The sequence below is a fragment of the Protopterus annectens genome, chromosome 8.part0 (assembly GCF_019279795.1).
Source record: "Protopterus annectens isolate FY-2018-M chromosome 8.part0, PAN1.0, whole genome shotgun sequence".
Taxonomy (NCBI): Eukaryota; Metazoa; Chordata; order Ceratodontiformes; family Protopteridae; genus Protopterus; species Protopterus annectens.
This window is the reverse complement of record NC_056741.1, coordinates 468,170,113-468,195,607: the sequence shown is the minus strand read 5'-3', so window position 1 is coordinate 468,195,607 and position 25,495 is coordinate 468,170,113. Positions and strand designations below refer to the sequence as shown.

Sequence of the window (25,495 nt, the reverse complement as noted above, 5' to 3'; positions counted from 1 at the left end):
ACCTACCTGCATGTCTTTAGTGTCACTCGACCACAGGGAGGACATGCAGACTCCACACAGAAGATGCTCCAGCCAAGAATGTAACGGGAGAACCTTTTGCTGTGAGGTGATAATGCTAACCGCTGCACCACAGCGGCCATAATTGGGTAATTTGTTTAAATCAGTTTGCTCATTTTCTATTGTTATATATAAATAAATTGCACTTTATTCATCTGCTTTTACTGTATTTGTGTTTCTTTAGCATCACTCAACCACGGGGAGGACATGCAGACTCCACACAGAAGGTGCTCCAGCCAAAAATCAAATGGGAGAACCTCTTGCTGTGAGGTGACAATGCTAACCACTGCGGCCATAATTGGGTAATTTGTTTAAATCAGTTTGCTCGTTTCCTATTGTTATATATATAAAAAATTGCACTTTATTCATCTGCTTTTACTGTATTTGTGTTTCTTCCTACTTTATTGCATTTATTCTGCTGCATTTATTACTGCTTGTTAGTAGCCTGATTAAATTGTAACTGTCATTCTAAGCCTTTGGTTGAAGCACTTGGGCTTCAGACCAGTTGTTTTACATTAAGAAGGTTTGTGGTCTGCACTGTTGGGGCAAGACAGGTAGCTTACATCCTCCTAAGTTGGGAGTTGGTGTTGAAGGCTTAGTGCCTGTTATTATAAAAGTGTATTAGTTCTGTTTTAAGCACTTGGGCTTCGGGCCAGTTATTTTACATTAAGAAGATGTGGTCTGCACTCTTGTGGGAGGAGAGGGTAGAGTCTGCCTTTCTGAGGTGGAAGTTTCTGCTTAAAGGCTTATTGTGCCTGTTTATTTGAACTGTTTCTTTCTGAAATTGGTACACCTTATTTGCTGTAGCATAGACTAAATTCAGACCTGCTGAATCTAGCTTTATTTATATAACTTAAGCACTAATCATCTTTTTTTGAGGAAGGTTCCCCTGCACCCTAGTGGCAAGAGTGTGCAGTTAGAACTTGTCTAATCAAAAACTGCTGGAATGGGGCTCGGTTTTTAGCTTTTTGTTGGTTAATTTGTTTAATTCAGTTTGCTAATTTTTTACTGTTATATAAAAAAAATACACTTTATGCATCGCACTTAGCTAGGGTTAAACTATTCCCATGCCATAAAGTCTGCTCTTTAAATTTTCCCTTAGAACTAGACAGTTTTTTTAGTTTTAGCACTCAAATCTGTTTCTTTGAGCTCAACACTTGTTCAGAACTTGTTGTAAGCACTAAATAAGCTACAAATTACTACAGCACGCAACTTTCCTCACTTGTCTAGAGAAAAACAGCTTTTAGTACTTAATAAATAAGCACCTATCCAGGCATGTCTAAGGGTCAGCTTCCGTTGTTTTCTCCTGTCTACCTGATGAATCTGGGCATCTTGGGGCAATGCAGCAATTGCCTAAGAACACACACAACCCTCTTCTCCTACCACCCAACACTACAACCTGTGAGAGATGCACTTATAAAGCCAAATTGGAAGAAAAGCTCTCTTCACCTAAGACTGGACGAGACAGTCAAGAGGAGAAGTTAAACACTTGCACCACACCACACTCATCACATAGTCCCTCAAAACCTACACCACCAAAACACATACATAGAAACACAAAACACACACCTACATTCACGGAGGCTCTCAATAAAAATCTGTTCAAGCAACAGAGACGTCCAAAGCAGAAACGCAAGCAACCTCCACCCACAACACAACCCAAATGACGCATAGCCCACAAACTCAGTGTGCCACTCAACCACAGGCCATAAGCCATAAGAACGTACCCAACACTCTAGTCATAGGTGACTCTATAGTCAGGCACACTGATGTTCCACTCACCTGGCTAAACAAGGAGAAAGTTACTGTCAGCTGCCTGTTGGGTGCCAGGATCCGCCACGTAATGCACACACTCAGGTCACTCCACAGCAAGTACAAATATGACTCTGTCATTGTCCACATTGGTGGGAATGACCTGAGACGTACCTCTTTGGACTACATGAAAAGAGATGCGGAGGAGCTCTCCGATCTTGTAGCCCAGGCAGGTACGACCCTAACCTTGAGTAGCATCGTGCCATCACCCAGAATTATACCACAGTGCAAGGACAAAATGGTTGACTTCAACAACTGGTTAAGCTTCTGGTGTCATTCTAAGGGAATCCAGTATCTGTCTACCTGGGATGACATGATTGACAGACCACAATGCTTCACCAGAGATGGCCTGCACCTGTCACCCTTGGGATTCTGGATACAGGCTAAGGCTCTTGCCACCCCTATAGTGCCTTTTATAGGCAAGGTTCAAATGACAAATTCACCACCATAACGGGTACAAGCAAGCAAAATCTGAGGGTAATGCTACTCAATGCTAGAAGTCTAAACCTTAAAATGCATTCACTTGAGGCACTCCTTAAAATGGAGAACATCAACATCTGTGCAGTGACAGAGACCTGGTTCAAGGCTCCAGAGAGCACCCCTGCATTACCAGGCTATAATTCATACCACACATTTTGGCCACCTAACCCGGACCAAAACACTAAAGGCAGAGGCATGTCCATATTCATTAAGGATATCCACACCTCCAGGCTAGTTGCTCATCTTAATGCATCCGAGATTATCCAAGAGAAACTAACTCTGGGCAAGACCGCAATCAAAATTGCAACTTGCTACAGATCTCCTACCATGCCCCAGGATTCTCACTCCTCATTTCTTGATACACTGAAAAATATTAGGGTACATCCCAACATCCTAATAATGGGTGATTTCAAATACCCCACCATTAACTGGGAAAACTACTCATGAACCAACTCTTTTGCTCAACGTTATCTGGAATTCATAAATACCAACACCTTAGAACAACTTATCCACACCCCCAGCAGGGGCAACAATATCCTAGACCTGGTCATTACCAACATGGGAGAGGCCAATTCCACGTTGGTCAAATCCGACCACAAGCTAATCACCCTAGACATCCACATCCCGCCCCCATTAGGGAAACCACCGTAAAACAATTCTTCAAAGCCAACTTCACGCTTCTTAAGACAGAAGTGACAAACTTCACGACACCCATGCAGATGGACAATAGCGGTATGACTGCTGAATCCTACACAAATGCACTTTATAAGCACTTACACGAGTGCATGGATCGTGTTATCCCTAACAGAACCAAGATGCTATCCTCCAAAAAAAAAGGAAGCCAATCTGGTGGTCCCCTGCCATAAACAAACTCTATAACAGAAGAAAGAAACTGTTGCCAAAAAGAGTAAAAATCCCAGGATTGGAGGAACTCCCTGGTCAGCCTCAGTAAGAAGCTGAGATCCCACATAAAATCCTCCAAAGCTAGTTATGAAAACAAAATTGCCACTGATTCTAAAGGCAACCACAAAGCATTCTATAGCTATGTCAAGAATCTCAATGGCAACACTCAGATCTGCTCTGAGTTACAGTACAATGGCACTAAATATACAGAACCAAATGATATTGCTAACATCCTGGCAGATATGTTCAGTGCTAACTTTACCCCTCTCACCACCTAAAGGGCCCATCTCTATACCGGAAGTTCCTGGAATCATGGCTGCACAGGTAAAAAACACACTCTCCAAAGCCAAGAACACAGCATCCATGAGACCTGACAACATCTCAGGCTGCGTTCTACACAAACTACGGAATGAACTGGCACCCCACCTAAGCGCCAGGTTCAATCATAGCCTCACCTCAGGCTTTGTGCCCACTGAATGGCATACAGCAATGGGTATCCCATTCCACAAAGGGGGAGCCACAATGGACCCCGGGAACTACCGCCCCATTAGCCTAACGAGCCTGGTCTGCAAGGCCACGGAACATATCACCATGGAATTTATAAACAAAGACATTGGTAATCTCCAACTCTGGACCCTACTCAGTTCGGGTTTTTAAAAGGTAGATCATGTCTCCTAAACCTTAGAGACTTCTTTGAAACAGCCACCAAAGCTGTAGACGAGGGTAAGGTGGTTCACACAGCCTATCTAGATCTCACCAAGGCTTTTGAAACCATCCCCCACTCTGGAATTATAGATAAACTCACTAAACTAGGTATAAATCCCTATGTCACAAGATGGGTTGCCAACCGTGTCACTGACAAAACCCACACTGTGAAAGTAGCAGACTCCAAATCTAACTTCAGACCAGTGACAAGTGGAGTACCACAGGGTTCAGTCCTGGGTCCTCTCCTGTTTGGTATCAACTTTTCTGAAGTACAGGCTAACACAGAAGGTCTTTGGCTAACAAAGTGCACAGATGACTGCAAACTAGGAGCCATAATCGAAACTCCTAATGATGTGGACATCCTACAAAAGGGCCTCACTGAGATCAAAGCCATGGCCTCAAGCTCAATGCCAAAAAGTGCACTGTCATCCCCTTTGGTAAAAACTCTGTACCCATGAGCTACCACATAGGAAGTAGTCTACTTAACACCGAAAATGTGATAAGAGACCTTGGGACACAGGTGGACAGTAGTCACTCCTTTGATAATCACATCACCACAGTAGTCAGGAAATTCTTCTACATGGCACACCTCATCACAAAAGGTTTCTCATCCGGGAAAAAAGAGGTCACTGTTCCCCTCTACTCGTCACTCATTAGACCCATTATAGAGTACAACGCCCCTTTTGGTATGTACCTCACAAGACATCAATAGCTGGAAAGGCCGCAGAAATACCTCACAAAGAGGATTACCGGCCTCAAACAGATGCCCTACACAGACCGTCTCAAAAAACTCCAGCTTTACTCTGTCGCATACCACCTACTCAGAGGCGATCTCTGCCTAACATACAAAGCTATGTCAAATCCAGAGCTGTTGGACATGCTCCACTTAAAGAAATCCCAATCCTTCTGAGCTACAGGCTCTAGGGACCTAAACCTTGTCACAACAATAAACAGAACATGCTGGCGGATAGATTCCTGTCCCAGAGACTTCCCATACTCTGGGACAAACTACCTATCTATATCAAACAATGCTCCTCATTAGCACTCTTCAAGAAAAATCTTGATGATTGGATGGGAGATAGAAAATTCACCCCGGGGATCACTTCTAAGGCTCTGCTCGACAGGGGCACAGGAAAATAATTTTCTTGGGTGGCGAAAGCCAGGGTACCTTTTTGGCTAGGCTTATATAGGCCCTAGGGCCAATAACCTAGTACCTACCTATGAACCTATGAACAATATAGTCTGTAAAATATGAAGGAGGTTATACTTTTGCCTTGTGGAAGTTTCTTAAGGATTAAATATTGATTAGTAGACTTTGTTTAAAAGAAAGGCGCAGAAGTACAGTTGGTTTACTAGTATTTCAGTTGATCTAAAAAAGGGGTATCCGAGTCAGTAAACTCATTAGTGTTGGTTTATGGTGGTATGACATTCTGATCACAAGGATAGATGCAATTATTAACAAAGTGACTTTTTAGATTGACTTTGAAGGTTTTCAGACACTCAGTTTGTGTTATGGAGGGCGATAGGGCATTCCATAGCTTTGCTATGGAGTAAGAGTATAAGCTTTGTCAACCTCTCTTATTGGGTTTGTATACCGTAAGAAACTGTTTATTAGTTTATTAGTAGAATGAAAATTTCGGGTTGGGATGTAGGATTGTACAATAGAATGTAGTGATTGGTAGTTATTTGGATTGTATATTAATTTATGAGCAAGCTTTAGATCTATAGATGTACATAGATATATATAAACATGATATATATATATATATATATATATATATATATATATATATATATATATAGATATATATATATATATATATATATATATATGTATATATATATATATATATATATATGGGTTTCACTTCACCAAAATCCCATTTCACTGAGACCAAATCACCTAAAGTTCACAACACCTCTAACTCATTTCACTGAATCTCATTTCACTGAATTATAAGCTATAGACTTGATGTGACAGTGTGTAGAGTACTGTGAGGCAAGTAAAGGGTGTATGCCCTTTTCCCAACTGTAGTACGACCTGGAGTTAGTATATATAGTTAGGGGGGTGGGGGGGCACAGCTCCCCATGTTGGGGTGTGTCGGGGCTGTAGCCCCCTTTTAGTTTGATTTTATATTGTCTGTTTTTTGTTAAGAGGATATATAAGTAGTTTTTAAGATGTGGAAAGAGGTAGCCATTAGTTTTGTGAGTTGGTTTGTGTATGGTTTCCCATTTAGTCTTGTGAAATTAGCATTTTAAGCAGTCGGTGAAATGAGATTCAGTGAAATCAGTTGTCAGTGTTTTGAACTTTAGGTGATTTGGTCTCAGTGAAATGAATGTCAGTGAAATGGGATATATATATGTGTGTATATATATATATATATATATATATATATATATATATATATATATATAGATATATATAAAACATTATCTGGAGCAGTGCATTCAGCTCAATATTGTGCCAATGAGTTTGAGAACATATACATTTCCTAATGGCTTAGTAAAAAGTGATCCAATTTTTAATGATCTAGTAAAGATTTATAGTAAAGCTGATTTGCAAGTTTTGAAAGTTTTGGATCAATATAACAGGAATAAAATGGATAATATCAGAAAAGAAATTAAAGAACTTAACATCTTGATTAAAAAACATTCATTCTTTAATTCTGTTAAGTTTTTATGGGATGGTATGTCAGCCAAAATATCTCATCATGTTTCAACTCTGGTTTAAAAAATGAAAAAATATTAACAGGGATATTGATCTGCACACAAAAGGTTTGGCATATTTGCTAAAAAAATAAAGAGGCATTTAGAGATACTATTTCTTTCAACAATGTTAGCAGTGCAAACAAATTTATTAATAGACCTGAAGGCCCTCGCAATAATAGCAGTTTCATTTTTGAGCCTGAAGATTTTCCACCCCTCACTTCCAAAACAGCTAAATGCTGTTAATAGTGTTAATATTGTGAGTGGGGCAAATAGTGACTGTAGTGTTCAAACTGAGAATGACAGAGGATCCAACAATATCCAAACTAGCATTACACACTTTTTTAATCTCTGTTGAGAAACAGAAAAGGCAATAAAAATCCAGAAGATAAAGAGAACATGTTCGAGGTTGTAATCGAGGAGGGAACCATTTTTGAACTGTGGTTATAATAACGATACCTCTAGATCCTCATGTACCATTGTTAATCTTAGCATATTTGAATTAAGTGATGCTCATGTCAGGACATTAAGCAAAGGAATAACTTTTAGTCCAGTTCAAAGGGCAGATTTGGTGAATGTTTTGACTGATGTTAGGTTAATTACCAGAAAAAATCTATTTAAAATACACATTAAATGATGTTGTATCTAGTGATTTTATTGAAATATGTGTATTTAAGAAGAAAAGTAATTTTAATCCCACATTAATTCCCACCCTTGATACCTTTGTGAAAGCATGCAACAAAGATATTTGTGATTTGTTAAACAATATTGCTGGATTTAAATGGTCTAATTTGTATATTGATGAAAATAATGCTTTAAAAGAATTTAATATAAATAAAAACATTTATTTATTTCACATTTGTTAACCGGGGAAGTCTGACTTGGAATGAAGCCAATTTTCAGCAGAGGCCCGGGGAGAAAGGCTCCAGATGCATGTCTTTGTAACGTTGTTGGAAACCAGAGCACCCGGAGGAAACCCACACGAATGCAGGGAAGACATGCAGACTCTGCACAGAAGGAACCCCAGCTGAGAATTGAACTGGAGAACCTCTTTCTGTGAGGCGACAACACTACTGCTGCACCATTGCACCATCCAATATATACAGATAAGGGTATGGGAATAGTAATTATGGACCAAGACAAATATATTATTAAACTGAAAGTACATTTAAATAATGAATTATATTATAAAAATATCACCATGAATGAATTTTTTACTAAATTCAGAAAAATTAAATTTTGTTTATTGGATTTATTGGAACAAGATGTTTATCCTCAGTAGAATACATATTTATGGTAGCTGAATATCCTAATATTGGAAAATTTTTTTGGTATTCCAAAATTGCATAAAAATGAAAAACAGCCTCTATTTTGATCCATAGTATCTTCCTATAACAGTAAGACTGAATATAATTCCAAATACCTTGAAAGTATTTTTTATCCTATTCTTCAGAAAACACCTTTTCACATGAAGGATTCCTGGTTATTTTGAGCGGTTTATATTTATATCTAATTTCCCATGACAATACATGTACAGTTACGCTTGATATAGAATCTTTATACACCAGTATTATTCACAGTAAAGGGATAGAATTTGTAAGACAATATCTTAGTAAATATATGAATTTTAGTAATGTTAAGATAAATACCATTTGCATTTTATTAAATATAGTGATGATTAATATCTTTTTAGTTTTAATGGTGATATTTATGAACAGAGACAAGGAGCAGCCATGGGATCTAAAATGGTACCATCATATGCCAATTTAGTGTTAAGTTATTGGGAAAGTGATTTTTTAGTAAATTTACAAGGTTTTCATAATGTGGCCCTCTATAGAAGACTTGCTGATGACATTTTTAATTTTTTTTTATTTGGAGAGGGTCTGACAAAGCTTTAAATGTCTTTATAAGTGAGTTCAAAAAATATTGTTTTTTTTAATTTACCATTGCTAAACAGGACATGACATTCAGTTTTTAGACTTAAAAAAATGTTTGGATAAAGCTAATGTATGTTTTTATTCAAATACATATAGGGAAGAAAACATTTATATAATAACTGTCATGAGTTCTATAATCACCATCCAAGATTTATGAAATTAAATTTTGTTAGAGGACAATTCAGATCATCTAGAATTATTACCGATGATCAAGTCTTTGTTAAAGAAAGTTTTAAACTTAAGGAAATGCTTGTAGAAAGGAATTATCCTGAAAATTCTATTAATGTTATTATGAATGAGGTATAGCTAAATGGATATATATTTTTTCCTATTTTGAAATATGGGTTTATACCAAGGGATAAAACTGAAGTGGTTTCTTATGATTTTCATTGCACATTTCCTTTACCTATTAGTAGGGATATGAAATTAATTCAAAGTATTATTACCAATAACTGGAAAATTATTCTAGGAAATCAAGATTTGTGAAAAATTGTAGAATTAAGCCTAAATTTTGTTATAAGAAAATAAAGACATTAAAATATCTCTTTGAAATAAATGATTTGATATTAATATTTATAGAAATAGATCTTAATTGGGTATGCTTAGATGTGGAAAATGTAAAGCTTGTATGTTCATTATCAATTGTGGAGTATATATAATTAAGCATAATGGGTTTGAGGGCCATTTTAAAGATTGATTTGACTGTAATTCCACTCACATGGTTTATCAATAGCAGACCGGAGTTCCACTGTGGCGACCCCTAACCGGGAAAAGCTGAAAGAAGAAGAACAAAAACAAATATATATATGTGTGTATATATATATATATATATATATATATATATATATATACATATATATATATATATATATATATACTTATGCATGTGTGCACACACACACACACACACACACACACACACACACACATATATATATATATATATATATATATGTTGTTCTTCTTTCAGCTTTTCCTGGTTAGGGGTCGCCACAGCGGAACTCCGGTCTGCTATTGATTGGCAGTAGATTTTTATGGTGCTAGCTCAATGCCCAACCTTCAACAAAGGCACACCCATTCACACATGTCTTTCGAATGCCAATGGACCATGGGGAGGACATGCAGACTCCACACAGAAGGCACTCCAGCTGAGAATTGAACAGGAGAACCTCTTGCTGCGAGGCGACAATGCTACCACTGCACCACCGTGGTATATATATATATATATATATATATATATATATATATATATATATATATATATATATATATATATATATATGGGTCCACTTTTTAATATCGAAAGCCCAAAATCCCGAGTTTTGAAATACCAAACTCAAAACATCTAAATTTTGGAATCTCAAAATTAAAAAGTGGAACAAAAATTAAAAAAACAACTAAAACAATGTTTTTGCAGGGGACAAGCACCCCTGCACCCTCACACCCCCTGCAACTTAAAAATACCATCTCCAATATTGTGGTACAGTGAAGAGAATGGTAAGCGGAACAGGAACATTACCATTCTCTTCATTGTAGCGCGATCTCATAGTTGGTATATTTAAGCAGGGGGGTGTGGGGGGTGCAGGGGGGGCTTGCCCCCTGCAAAAACATGGTTTTAGTTGTTTTATTTTTTTTTCACTTTTTAATTTCGAGATTCCAAACTCTCGACTTTCTGGGATTGGTATTTTGAAAGCCGAGATTTTGGGCTTTTGAAATTAAAACGTGGATCCATATATATATATATATATATATATATATATATATATATATATATATATATATATATATGGGTCTACTACCATAGATCAAAATTGCACTATTTCGAAATATGATAGTAGTGTCCCACTAACGCAAAAGTGCACTTTCGCGAAGGTTACTAAGTCGAACGGGACATTTCCTGCACTGTGGTGCGGTAGTGACAGACCTTAGGGTTAGGGCTTGGGTTAAGTATAGTGGATAGCTAGTAGGGCTATCCACTATCCTTAACTCAAGCCCTAACACTAAGGTCCGTGACTACTACACCACAGTACAGGAAATAGGTCTGTAACTACTGCTCAGTGGAGGAAATACAATTTCCTGCATTGTGGTGCAGTAGTCATGGACCTTAGGGTTAAGGCTTGGGTTAAGGATAGTGGATAGCCCTACTAGCTATCCACTATCCATTACCTAAGCCCTAGCCCTTTGTTCTAGTGACTTTCGTGAAAGTGCACTTTCGTTGAAGTGCACTTTCGCTTTAGTGGGCCACTACAATCATATTTCGAAATAGTGTAATTTTGATCTACGGTAGTAGACCCATGTATATATATATATATATATATATATATATATATATATATATATATATATATAGAGAGAGAGAGAGAGAGAGAGAGGGAGTCATATGTTGTTTTTCTTTGTCTTTTCGGCTTTTCCCGGTTAGGGGTCGCCACAGCGGAACTCCGTTCCACTAATGATTGGCAGTAGATTTTTTTATATTGCCGAGTTGCCAGCCCGACGCCCAACCTTCAGCGAAGGCACGCCTATTCACGCCTGTCTTTTGGAAGCCACTCGACCGTGGGGAGGACATGCAGACTCCACACAGAAGGCACTCCAGCCGTGAATCGAACAGTCATATACCGATATATATATATATATATATATATATATATATATATATATATATATATATATATATATATATATATATACATATGTATACATATATACATATATATATATATATATATATATATATATATATATATATATACACACACACACACACACACACACACACACACACACACACACACACACACACACACACACACACAGATATTTATATACATATGTGTGTGTATTGGTATATATATATATATATATATATATATATATATATATATATGTAATTATATATGTAACTATATTTTATATATATATAAATATATATATATATATATATATATGTATATATAAAACAATATATGTATACATATATAGATATACATATACTACTATAGCCAATCCATAGCACCTGCTGTTTAAGTGAAGAGCAAAAAAAAATAAATCCTGAACCAAAGTGCCTTTTTCCACCAGTATTTTGGTACAGAAAAAATTAAAGCTAGCCTCTCGATTACACACTCTGTAACACTTTGTGCCTGAAGGAAATGGCCCCTTTCCCCCACCCTTGCTATGATGGCTTGCATTTTACAGTTGTGCATCTATTATAAAGGATAGGAATATTACTGGGAAAAAAAAGAAGAGCCCATCTTATTCATAATGGCATTTTGGGCCATTTTAAGCCTAGACAATTTTCCTGTCAAGGTGAGAATCAAGCCCTGTACATTATGACTGTGAAGTAAGCACTTTTAACCATTATACTGACCTCACGCCCCAAAATTAACACAAATACATGGTGTGTGAATAGAACTGACTGCCTTTTACATTAAAGGTGAGTGTGCATCTTGTCAAGCAGCCTGCCTTCCGTTATTGACAAAGTGAAATTTAGCCTGCTGACTATGTTAATTGCTTTACACACATTTTGATAATTTCTTGCATTTTCTTTTGTTTACCTGCTCATACATATAGGATGTGTGACTCTTAATAACCAGTAGTATCTAATAAATGATATTCAGTACCTGGTTAGAATATAGGAAGACTGTAATACTACTATTTGTTCACTTCTATATGGCTTTTAACTTCTATGCCACGTGCTGACTACCCAAATTGTTACTTTATTTTCTTTCTTCTCCTTTACACCCATCTCTTCTCTTTTTCCAGTTTTGCTCATATTTTAAACTCACTACAAAAATTCTGATAGAAATAGAAAGTGTACTTGTTAGCTGTCCTGAGGCAAAAATATACATAAATATGCAGGGTATAAGCAGCACCCTGCCTTTCTCCTCCAATTCTTTGTCCATTTTCATATATTTCTCTTCATTTCTCCTCTGTCCTTCCACTGCTGAAATTCACAGTATTGTATCCATCTGCAACACAAAGTGATTTTTGCATAACAAATGGACTTATTGGTGATTATATAAGAGACAATTTATAAAAAGTGAATTGGCATGCTATAACGGCCTCAGAACTGGATATTATGCACGTGCTTAAAAGTGCAAATAGGTCAAAAGTAACAAGACCTACTGGACATTTGAGGGCTTTTGATGCTACTGTGGAAGTCTGGTCAGTTTTCACTATAAAACTGGAACTTTATTGTATTACTAATAACACTGAAAGCACTTTTAACATAATGTAATTATTCTACATTTATTTTGCATCATTTTGTTAAGTATGTTTTTTTTTAATTTGTACTTCTGAGAGGTGAAATTTACACAATCTTACTGGAAGCAGCTTTTTAATTAGGTATGTAATCTTTGTGTTAATTAGACATCCATTTTTTTAGACATTTCAAGAGCCTTTGTCCTGATTTCCAATATCTGTAGGTTGAGAGGTATGATACTGAGCTGTAATCCAGAACTTGGAACTGTAGCTCTTCTCTCTGCATGAGATATGAAGCTCAGCAAAATAATGTATCGAAATCTATCTACAGTACATTGGTTAGTTTTTCCTTCCCCGTGTTGGGTGTCAGGGTGTGAAGACAAAATGTTCACTCAAGTCCAAACTGATAATCAAAAAGAAATGTGTAGCGTTCTGCGCATGCCATGATTTATTTAGCTATGTCATTTTCAAGAAGCTTGCAGATTCAAAACAGTACTGAATAAGACATATTGCGCAATTAGTCCAGGTGCATTTTAAATTACATCAAGAACATTTTTTATTTTCTATGGGAAGATTTTCCATTTATCGAGGCTATGGTCATGAAGTAATTTATTGCAAAAGGAAAAAAAAGCTGCTGGATTTCGTGTAAATACCATCTAATATAGATCTGCTAAAGTTTGGAAGTTGTTTCTAAAGTTTGTGTGTGTGTGTGTGTGTGTGTGTGTGTGTGTGTGTGTGTGTGTGTGTGTGTGTGTGTGGGGGGGTGAAGAGGCAGGGATAAATCTAGAGTTGTGACAATGGTCTTTTGTACAGGATTGTGAAAAACAGCCTACACTTTAACAAAGTCATTTTTGTGTTTAAATTACCTGTTTAACTGTTGTAGGCTACACACTCAAATGTGATAGCCAGTTCTGTGCATTTAAAGTGTTTTTTGATTGTATCTGCTTTATTTTCTGAAAACAAATATATATACTTGTTTTCCCACCTTTCTAAGCTAGTATAGTCCAGTTTCCAGGTTAATGCTGAATTCAGGGTTGTGTTACAAGTTTCTGTTTGCCCATACTTTACTTGGATAGAAGGAAGTTTCTCTGTTCACCTGTGAGACAGTGGAGCTTTGAGCAGCCTATCTGTCCCTGGAGGAGTGGTTTCAGCCCAAATAGTAGTAGTTTATTGGCCATTTTGGGCTAATTTCGATCTCTTTCATTTCCCTGCTATAAAACCCGCATTTGCGAGGTTTTGTGCGCCGGGCAGCGCCAGTTAGCCAGGGTATAACTAGTCCCGGCTCCACAAAGTCTACTCTTCAATTTTTCCCTTGGAACTAGAATAACTTTCAACGTAAGCACTCAAACCATTCACCTCTCAGCCCGGCACTTGCTCAAAACTCATAGCAAGCAATAATAAACCTTAACACTAGATCCCCCTATACTGTAGAGAAAGACAAGGCTCTCTATTCAACCTTACCAGCCAATCAGTAAAACAGATCACTGTACCTATCCAGGCATGTCCAAAGGGCAGTTTTAGATGTGCTCCCTGGCCCAACTGGTAAATCAGGGCATTTTGAGGCAATGTTATAACTGCCTCATGTACACAGACAACCCTCTCCTCCCACCACCAAACACTAATACATGCAAGAGATGCAATTATACAGCTAAACTGGAGCCTAAGCTCTCTCAACCCAAGACTGGACCAGACAGTCAAGAGGAGAAGGGAATTACTTGCATTACACCACCAGTCTCACATAGACCTATAAAACCAGCACCGGCAAAAAACACACATAACTACACGAAAACATACTCAGAGGCTCGAAATAAAAATCTGCAAAATAAACAGAGACCTCCAAAGCAGACATCCAAGCAACCTCCACCCCCTACCACAAACCATGAAACACATACTTCACAAAACCAGTGTGCCATGCAATCACAGCCCTTAAGGCAAAATAACACACCCAGCACACTAGTAATAGGTGACTCTATAGTCAGGCACACTGACGTCCCACTCACTAGACTGAACAAGGGCAAAGGTTACTGTTAGCTACCTGTCGGGTGCCAGGATCCGCCACATAACACAAGCACTCAGGTCACTCCAGAACAAATACAAATATGACTCTGCCATTGCCCATGTTGGTGTAAACGACCTGAGCCGTACCTCCCTGGACTACATGAAAAGAGACATGGAGGAGCTCTCTGATCACGTAGCCCAGGCCGGTATGACCCTGACCCTGAGAGCATCCTGCCCTCACCAAGAACGATACCACGGTATAAAGAAAAATTATCAATTTCAACAATTGGCTAAGCTTCTGGTGTCATTCAAAGGGGATCCAGTGTCTGTCAGCCTGGGATGACATGCTTGACAAGCCACGTTGTTTTGCTAGAGATGGCTTGCACCTGTCAACTTTAGGCTTTCAAATACTGGCCAAGGCTCTTGCCACCCCCATAGTGCCTTTTTTAGGCAAGGCTCAAAAGACAAACCCACTGCCATAAATAGCACAAGTAACAAAAAACTGTGGGTAATGCTACTCAATGCCAGAATTCTAAACCTCAAAATGTATGCACTCGAGGCACTCCTCAGTATGGAGAAAATTGACATATGTGCAGTAACAGAAACCTGGTATAAGGCTCCAGAGAGCACCTAAGCACTACCAGGCTACAACTCATACCATACATTTCATCCACAAAACCCAGACCGAAATACAAAAGGCAGAGGCATATCCATATTCATCAAGAATACCCACACCTCCAGGTTTGTGGCACAGCACGATGCTTCAGAGATCATCCACATGTAACTAGTGGGCAAAACTGCAATTCAAATTGTAGCTTGCTACAGATCACCCACCATGTCCCATGACCCCCATTCCGCATTTCCGGAGACAGTGGCAAACATAAAGGTCCTACCAAACACCCTGATATTGGGTGATTTCAATTACCCAAACATTAACTGGGAGAACTACTCAAGTACTAACTCACTTGCCCAACATTTCCTAGAATTTATAAACTCAAATGCCCTGGATCAAATGGTCAACACCCCCACCAGAGGTGACAACATATTGGTCATCACCAACATGGGTGACCGGTGTTCCACACCGGAGGTCAACCCCTCGCTGGTTAGATCTGACCATAAACTAATCACTCTGGATATCCACATTCCGCCCCCACCCACAGTCAAAGAAACCACCGTGAAAAACTTTTCAAAAGCAAACTTCAAGTTACTTAAGACTGAGTTGGAAAGTTTCAAAGCCTGCATCCCAAAGGATAACCCTGTCCAAGCTGCAAAATCCTTTACTAATGCACTCTACGGGCACCTACAAGAATGCATGGATCATGCTATCGAAAGCAAAACCAAGACTCACTCCTCCAAGAAAAGGAAACTAGTCTGGTGGATCCCTGCCATAAACAAGCTATACAATAGAAGGAGGAAACTAGTACAGAAAAGAGTAAAATCCCAAGAAGGAAAGACATCCTGATCAGTATCAGCAAGAAGCTACGATCCCTCATAAAATCATCCAAGGCTAGCTTCGAAAGAAAAATTGCCAAGGACTCCAAAGATAACCACAAGGCATTCTTTAGCTATGTCAAGAATCTAAGTGGCAATTCTCAGATCTGCTCGGAGTTAGTGCAGAATGGCACAAAATACACTGAACCGACCGATATAGCCAACATCCTGGCAGACAGGTTCAGTGCAAATTTCACCCCCTCTCACCCCTATAAGGGCCCACAACCATACCAGAAGAATGTAGTGTCCCTGAAATCACAGACACTCAGGTTAAAACAGCCCTCTCCAAAGCCAAAAACATAGCATCAATGGGACTGGATGGTGTCCGAGGCTGCATCCTACACGAGCTCAAAGATGAACTAACCCCTTACCTAAACACACTGTTCAAACTCAGCCTCTCCATAGGCTACATGCCCATAGAGTGGTGCACAGCAACAGTTATTCCACTCCACAAAGGTGGAGCCACAACAGACCCCGGGAACTATCGCCTTATAAGCCTGACTAGCTTGGTCTGCAAAGCTATGGAGCGCATCATCATGGATCTCACAAACAGAGACATTGGGAACCTCCAAACACTGGACCCTACCCAGTTTGGCTTTGTTAAGGGCAGATCATGCCTCCTAAACCTGGTGGACTTCTTTGAGACAGTTACCAAGGCTATAGATGAGGGAAAGGTGGTCCACACAGCCTACCTAGACCTTGCAAAGGCCTTCAACACCATTCCCCATTCAGGTATTATAGACAAGCTCACCAGCCTGAACATAAACCCCTACGTCATAAGATGGGTTACCAACTGGCTCACGGACAGAACCCACATGATATGAGTTGCAGGAGCTAGGTCTGACTCTAAACCGGTTACAAGTGGCATTCCCCAGGGCTTAGTACTAGGACCCCTCCTGTTCGGCATATACTTCTCAGAGGTACTGGCAAGCACAGAAGGACTATGGCTGACCAAGTTCACAGATGACTGCAAACTAGGGGCTCTAACTGACTCTCCGGCAGACACAGACATCATCCAAAAGGGACTCATTGAGACAGATACCTGGTGTCAAAACCATGGCCTCAAGCTAAATGCCAAAAAGTGCATAGTCATCCCCTTTGGAAAAAACAAAGTACCCACAAACTACCACATAGGTGGTAGCCCCCTAAATATGGAAAACATAATAAGGGATCTGGGGACCCAAGTAGATAGTAACCTCTCCTTTGATAATCACATTGCCAAAGTAGTTAGAAAATCCTTCTATGTGGCCCACCTAATCACAAAAGGGTTTGCATCCAGATCAAAAGAGGTCATTGTGCCCCTCTACGCATCACTCATCAGACCCATCATAGAGTACAACACCCCATTTGGGATGTACCTTACAAGACACCTGCAACAGCTGGAAAGACCACAGAAGTATCTCACCAAGAGCATCACTGGCCTCAAACAGATTCCCTATGCAACTCGACTGAAGAAACTCCAGCTGTACCCGGTTGCATACTGCCTACTCAGAGGTGATCTCTGCCTGACATACAAGGCCATGTCCAACCCAGAATTGATGGACATGCTCCACCTAAAGAAAACCATATCCCCTCTAGCCACATGGTCTAGGGATCTAATCCTCACCACAATAATAAATAGGACGTGCTGGGGGGATAGATTCCTGTCCCAGAGACTTCCCATGCTCTGGAACAAGATTCCAATCTACATTAGGCAGAGCTCCTTGCTAACCCTCTTAAAGAGAAACCTTGACGAGTGGATGGGAAACAGAAAGTTTACCCTGGAGATCACTTCAATGGCTCTGCTGGACAGAGATACAGGAAACTAATCTAAGGGGGCAGAAAAAGCCAACATTTTCCAGCTAGGCTTATAAATACCTTCAGGCAGAGAGCCTAGTACCTACCTATGAACCTATGAACCTAAACATGTCCTTGCAGTATCAGTTGCACTGGTGTTGAAAAATGATTCACTAACCTCAAAAAAAGGCATAGCAAAATTAATTTAAAATGGGTGGCGAAAGCCAAACACACTCTGGCTAGGCTTATAAATGCCCTAGGGCAGATAGCCTAGTATGAACCTATGAAACTATGAACCTATGAACCAAAACTATGGAAATGCTTCTGATTTGGTTCTTTCAGTGAATGTGCTGATTATTCTCTAGAAGCTGTTTAGGTTTTGGAGAATGCTTCTGATTTGGTTCTTTCAGTGAATGTGCTGATTATTCTCTAGAAGCTGTTTAGGTTTTGGAGAATTATTCTGATTTGGTTCTTTCGGTGAATGTGCTGATTATTCTCTAGAAGCTGTTTAGGTTTTGGAGAATGATTCTGATTTGGTTCTTTCAGTGAATGTGCTGATTATTCTCTAGAAGCTGTTTAGGTTTTGATGAATGATTCTGATTTGGTTCTTTCAGTGAATGTGCTGATTATTCTCTAGAAGCTGTTTAGGTTTTGGAGAATGATTCTGATTTGGTTCTTTCAGTGAATGTGCTGATTATTCTCTAGAAGCTGTTTAGGTTTTGGAGAATGATTCTGATTTGATTCTTTCAGTGAATGTGCTGATTATTCTCTAGAAGCTGTTTAGGTTTTGGAGAATGATTCTGATTTGGTTCTTTCAGTGAATGTGCTGATTATTCTCTAGAAGCTGTCTAGGTTTTGGAGAATGGTTCTGATTTGGTTCTTTCAGTGAATGTGCTGATTATTCTCTAGAAGCTGTTTAGGTTTTGGAGAATGATTCTGATTTGGTTCTTTCGGTGAATGTGCTGATTATTCTCTAGAAGCTGTTTAGGTTTTGGAGAATGATTCTGATTTGGTTCTTTCAGTGAATGTGCTGATTATTCTCTAGAAGCTGTCTAGGTTTTGGAGAATGATTCTGATTTGGTTCTTTCAGTGAATGTGCTGATTATTCTCTAGAAGCTGTTTAGGTTTTGGAGAATGATTCTGATTTGGTTCTTTCAGTGAATGTGCTGATTATTCTCTAGAAGCTGTTTAGGTTTTGGAGAATGATTCTGATTTGGTTCTTTTGGTGAATGTGCTGATTATTCTCTAGAAGCTGTTTAGGTTTTGGAGAATGATTCTGATTTGGTTCTTTCAGTGAATGTGCTGATTATTCTCTAGAAGCTGTTTAGGTTTTGGAGAATGATTCTGATTTGGTTCTTTCAGTGAATGTGCTGATTATTCTCTAGAAGCTGTTTAGGTTTTGGAGAATGATTCTGATTTGGTTCTTTCAGTGAATGTGCTGATTATTCTCTAGAAGCTGTTTAGGTTTTGGAGAATGATTCTGATTTGGTTCTTTCAGTGAATGTGCTGATTATTCTCTAGAAGCTGTTTAGGTTTTGGAGAATGATTCTGATTTGGTTCTTTCAGTGAATGTGCTGATTATTCTCTAGAAGCTGTTTAGGTTTTGGAGAATGATTCTGATTTGGTTCTTTCAGTGAATGTGCTGATTATTCTCTAGAAGCTGTTTAGGTTTTGGAGAATGATTCTGATTTGGTTCTTTCGGTGAATATGCTGATTATTCTCTAGAAGCTGTTTAGGTTTTGGAGAATGAGCAGCTATTTAGGAAGGCAAATCTATTAAGGATACCCTTTAAAATATTTATAATAACTTAGAATTCAAACTGTTGAGAGACTATCATAACATAAAAATGAAACTGTCTCAAAAAGAATCACTTGAGACTAATTGCCTAGCATAAAGTGAAATATTTACTACAAGACAGCCTAATAAACTCCAACAGTGAGGAGGACTGGAGAGGAAGGAGAGTGAGATTGAAGTTTGGCACACAAGTGTCTGATACTGAAATGTATGAACACTAATGTGCAAGTCTGTTTTAACACATACTAATACTAATTCTAATATGGCAGTGACTTTGGCAATTATATTTACTTCAAGGTACAGTGATCTCAGAGTTAGTATGTATGAGTAGCAGAAGACGGGAGCACAGCAACTCCTAGCAAAACACTTTAACAATTTATCAGCAATTTTCAGCTTTCACTGTTTTGGAATTTTTGTTTTTTTTTTTCACAATTGGTGTTTACACTTTTGATTGTGTGTCTGTGTTTTATGATTCAATGCAGAAAATGTTAAACTCAGCCTAGACAAAAGTTATACTGTGTTCCTAAATCACTGTATTTGATGAGCTCCTTTGTGATTATAAATTCCTAGCCTTACAGTAACCAAATATAAAACTTAATTAGACTCACATGGGATTTAAATAATTTTCTTCACATTTGCAACAAAGAAAACAACTTTTTAAAACCGTAATACTTATCTTTGTTTAGTAATGTTGTCTTTTCAAATAGTGCAGATAAAAGCAAGGGGTTATCTGAATATCTTATTTTAACTTCCATGAGAGTTCCAGTGGGTCTGGAAAGAGATATGATGTTATACAGTGTGTTTTCACAGAAACAGGCTGGAACAGAATCCGAAAAGATCTTAAAGAAACAAAGAATGGAGAAAGTTGTGGGCACTTCAATTTTTACTTGGTACCTTATTCAGTGTGTATGGTAAGAAATATAAATTAGTAATTCTAGGAAGAAACCATTTCATTTCAGAAGACAGGCGGCCTGTTTTTCCACCATGCTTGATGTATTTTGGCTCCAAGAAGAATGACATAAGTAAACCAGAGCCAATCACTATAGCTGGAGATGACAACAGTAGTAGAACTGTCTGCAATCAAGCATTATAGGAGAAATACAGATGGGTAGGAGAGGAGAGTTGCTAAACAAGAAAGTGCATTCTAATGGAATGAAACATGGTATACAATGCTAGATGATCAAGAGGCATGTAATATCAAGTTAATTCAATTACCCTCCAGGAACTGGGGTATATCATTAAAAGTGCTTGCATGTTTAAAGCATGCTTGATATTCTTGGCGTCATTGCATCATTTCTATAACCACTTTTAAGTTATGTAATTTGCTCGATCATTCATATAGTCCTGGGACTTGTGATAACAAAATGTAAACAAATGGCCTTTGAAGAAGCTGTATGTTGGGTGTACAGCCTCAAATGCTGAAAACGCAGTATCATAATCCACTCATGGAATGTGGCTGTCACTGACAACTGTGAACTTAAAGTAAAAACAAGAGGCATAATGCATTGCAACAAATACAATGAAAATTGAACACAGATATTTTATATCATTAAATGGAATACAATGTCTAGAGACCTAATAATTGCAGTTGGATTTCTGAGACAGAATATGGGGAAGTTTTTTTTTTAGATGGTCACCACAGGCAGAAGATATCTGACTTAAAAAAAAAGATAGACAATAAGAGAGGCAGTGGAATGAAAAGAAACCAGTTGTGCTCTGCTGTAAAACCAGATGAAGAATTGCATTTAAAATATTGGGATATGTTTGCAGAGTTTCTCAGCACTAAAGGACAAAGAGTGAACTTGTGATTTGGTACAAACTGGCTCAGAGACATCAAATATTGTATCTATACCACATATCTACCTTCCATCCAACATAGAGTTTATAAAGAAAATGCTGGCTCCCTGCAAATTGCCAGGAGGCAGTCCTCATATCTAAATAAATCAGTCACACATGTTCATGGTCTCCAGAATCAATAACGTTCCATTTTTCAAAATACTAGCCTGTATACCTTAAGCTTCACTGTTCACTTTTAAAAGCTATAGCTCAGAATCCCAGCAAAATGGTTTAGTCTAATGCTCAAGTTCATTCAGTAACAGTTCATGTGATAAAAAATGTGCAAAGCATAAGGCAAAGGAAGCGGGGAAGAATGTTTGTGTCACAAATGACCCAGTAAACTACAGACCAGCTCAACTTTGCAGACAGTTCCATGAATGTAAACTAGAAACAAGACATAAAGAGGCTTGCTTTATGTCAAGAAGTAAACCAGCTCACATTCAAATTCAGGTTACCTAAATGGGTTTGTTACCTTGACTCACATGTTCTAATAATATTTTTTTCAGAGAATGAGATATCTGCCACAATCTCATCCAGGTCAATGTTGCCTTCCCTATCTCTCTCTCTCTCTCTGTGTTGAACTCTGCTTTATAGGGCTTGGTGAATTGCAACATGAAAAAAAAATTGACAAAAAGAAACAGCACCAGTCATTAAAATTTCAATTTGATATTTTTCAAACTGTTTACGGTTGGTTTATGTCTAAGAATGTAAGAATAACAAAACTAAAATGTCATATAATAGAGTAATATAAAAGTATATTTGACTTTAGGTAGTTATGATAATGCTATAGTTTGCCATTCTAATTTTAACAAAGAATTAATCTAGTTTTTGTACATATATACGTGCTGAGAATTGTGTCACTTGTGAATAACAACATAATGGCAATATAATTGGTAGAAATCATCAGGAACAATGCACAAAACATAATAATTATGAATCATTCAGCAAAACAATCTAAAGAGTATTTCAGATATCAATGATAAATTTTCGTATGTGATTAATTCTCTGAAATATAGTACCATAATCAACTATTCAGAAATCTCTCTTCTTGCCACTCAGTAAAATACACTTTTCAGGCCCTTGCTTAGCTATTTCTGGTCCCATTTGTGACTTGATCAAGACAGAAAATGAGATGAAATGAAAGCTCCATAGCTGATTATCCACACATCTGCATGGGGACTGCTTAGACAAAGCTTGTGTGTGACCTACATGAAATTGATTGCAGTGCTGTCTTAAAAGTGATGCAATATCTGAAATCGATTTGTCGCAGCTGCTGACGCCAAAATGAAAAAAGGTGTGTGTGTGTCTGTGACTGTGTGTGTGGATCCTTCTTATACAGAAAAAATGGACAGACAGATGAATGGACAGACAGAATCATATTTACATGTTGACCAGTCCACAATTTAATAACAGGAGACAGAGCACATATTAAATCAGCCAAATGTAGTATTCATTTTTATAACAAAATTAAATAAAGTTCAAATTAAAATATACTATGACCAGTTTCAACTATGCATGGAAGGAAACATCAACATTAACAATGGATAAAATACAGAAGATCAGAATAGCATTTCTTCTGGGCAAAGGGTATAGATGTTTTTATTTATTATTGATTTGTTTAATGATAAACATGAAATGGCACATTTAAACGTATTTCACACACCACCAGGAGAGAGAAAAAAGTGTTGCATGTACCTGGTTAGTTACATAGATTGACTGGACAGACAGACTGACAGGGACATCGCTGAAAGACAGATCAGACAAACAGATATATGAGAGCAATGCATTACACAACAGCAAAACCACAAAATCCGTCAGTCTTCAACCCCCCTTTTAATAAAACATCTTATAATCGAATTCTAATTTGTTTTACTAGGATGAACAAACGCAGACTTCCTGTTCTCTTAACGCCTGCTTCATGTTGAAGAAACTCCTAGATATATATATATATATATATATATATATATATATATATATATATATATATATATATATATATTTATATATATCCTAAAACACTTCAAATATATATACATCTGGACAGGTAATTAAACGTCATATAAAAATTATTACTTGTTTTCAAAATAACTGGACACACGTTCCTCGCATGCACACTGCACACGTCTGTCGCTCTTCTGCAAAGAATTGCTGATGGCCAGTGTAAAATACAAAATAAAAAAACCCACATGCATTTAAAATTAGTCTCGGCATCACTGTATGAGCTTATTTTACATAAAGCTGAATAAATATAGTGCTATAAATTTTTACCTGTATTGCATTTTCTTTGACGGACTGCAGGTCTCAATCAACCAGTTAGCCATCCTGTTCCTCGCTGCAGTTTGCAAAAGCAGTGCCCAAATAGTCATTTCTTTCATCCCTAAAACCTATTTTGTTGCCCCCCACTGCATCACAAGAGAGATAAGGGCCGGTCAGAACTGGTCGCCCATTCCCTCACTTGGTAGCCCTCTCCCCTAACAGCAATGAAGCTTATGTGGGTGTGTGGGTGTGTGTATGTGTCTCTGCATGAGCGCAAGATTTAGGGCTCCGAATAAAAATCCACAACGTCCTGGTAAGACTCACATCTTTTGCTATTTTTAGCTGCTCTCAGACACCAGAGAGCTGGAAATTCCATTAAAATACACCAGGAGAGCGGCTCGTAGCACACAACACTGCACCACTACTTAGAGCTTGGGCTGTGTGGAGCGGGCGCCCCCTGCTGACTAGAAACCATCTACGTTAGTCCCGGGATGTTTCTTTGCTTTGGGGTTATCAGAGGCGAAGTTAGGACAGAGGCAAGCCTTCATTCATTCATTTATTTCCGATACCCAAAAGCATCTGCTTTTGGATGGGGGGGGGGGGGGGGGGCGAAAAGCAAAGAAAGGTTAAGTCAAGCAATCAGTCCTGTGTGGGATGCACACATCTCAGCGCGAAATACAATGAGGAACAAAGGTCCAGAATGAAGGACACATTTTGCATATTACTATGTCACTTAATAGTTAATAAAATATAAGGCTTTGTATCGGCATGCATTTTCTGAAGAATAACATAGGAAGTATGAAACTCTGTCTGGCATTGACATACAATAACCCTCAAGAGTTTTTACCAGATATATATATATATATATATATATATATATATATATATATATATATATGTATATGTGTGTGTGTATATATATATATATATATTATATCTCTATATATGGGGGAGAGGGCGAAGGTTAAGACAGTATTATTGATTCACCTGTCTAACCTCTGAGCAATAGGCTGAAACCATAACCGCACGCGGACCTTAGGATGGCACGAAACAACACACGAACGAAGAACCACGAGCTGTGCGCTTTCAACACGTCATGCAAGTTAACTGCATGGCAATTTAGGAGTTATTGGCATCATGCTCGCCTCGAGCGCTTGTATATCTGTCGTACATGCAATGTAGAATCCGCTAGCAATCCCGTTACTACTGCGCATAAAATACATAAACGAAGGGTGAGTGTACTGCCACGGTAGTTGAAACCCACTGACCCCTGCTCGTGTAGCTGCTAAACCATGTTCTAAACGGCAAGCACTTAAATGTTTCTCGGCGATTAAAGAATATACTACCCGATAGCTGTTGCCTAACTCTCCACCAAGCACGAAAAATTATTTAACTTTATGGATTTTTCTCTATGCGCATGCTAAATAATGGGGTTCACAAATTTTAGCCATGATGTTGCTTTATTTATTTATTAATTTTCGTTTTAGTTTAACAGGGTTACGACACAGTGGGAAGAAAGGAGGGCCCAGGTGTTGCACAAGCAATCT

General features: G+C 38.2%; 1 long non-coding RNA gene across 1 annotated transcript in view; it reads right to left on the bottom strand.

The window, feature by feature from the left end:
• Positions 1–24,339, bottom strand: part of LOC122808031 — an 84,900-nt gene extending 60,561 nt beyond the window's left edge. The window contains exons 1-2 of the long non-coding RNA XR_006365767.1: positions 23,961–24,339; positions 23,388–23,436 (exon numbers count right to left, since the gene is read on the bottom strand). This is a non-coding gene — a long non-coding RNA (uncharacterized LOC122808031). The remainder of the gene's footprint in view (positions 1–23,387; positions 23,437–23,960) is intronic.
• Positions 24,340–25,495: the final 1,156 nt, after the last annotated feature.